Raw genomic sequence first — 507 nt, forward strand, 5'->3', positions numbered from 1 at the left:
AAGGGAAGGCAACCTGTGTGCATGCTGCAAAGCTCCCCTGGCTGCTCGCGAGTAGGTTCCAGGTGGAGGGGGAAGGGCCTCCCCCCGGGTGTGAGTCAGCGTCCAGGACATGGCGGGGGGGGGGGGGGGGGGGGGGGACAATCAGGGCAGGGAGAAACCATCAGCAAGTGGAGTGGCCCTGAAGGGAGGCCTTGCCTCTTAGGAGCAGCAGGGAACTCACTGTGGCTGATCTGTGTGCTGAGGCAGATGAGGCCCAGGTGTGTCAGGACTCCCCACTAGCACTCACAGGTTCAGTGACTTGCAAGGAAGCCAGTTTGGAGCCTGGAGTGAGGGGGTGGGGTGCAGATGGGGTGTGAGTCGGGCCAGGAGGGCGAGAGGCCCTGGCAGACTGAATTCCACAGGTCAGCCTCCCCGGGATTCTCAAGGGTGGGCCACGGCGGGGGCCAGTGCGAGGGCCTGACTTCACAGACCAGCGAGATCCCCATAGGACTTTGGGGTCAGCACGGG

This window comes from Myotis davidii, unplaced genomic scaffold (genome assembly GCF_000327345.1).
Source record: "Myotis davidii unplaced genomic scaffold, ASM32734v1 scaffold428, whole genome shotgun sequence".
Taxonomy (NCBI): Eukaryota; Metazoa; Chordata; class Mammalia; order Chiroptera; family Vespertilionidae; genus Myotis; species Myotis davidii.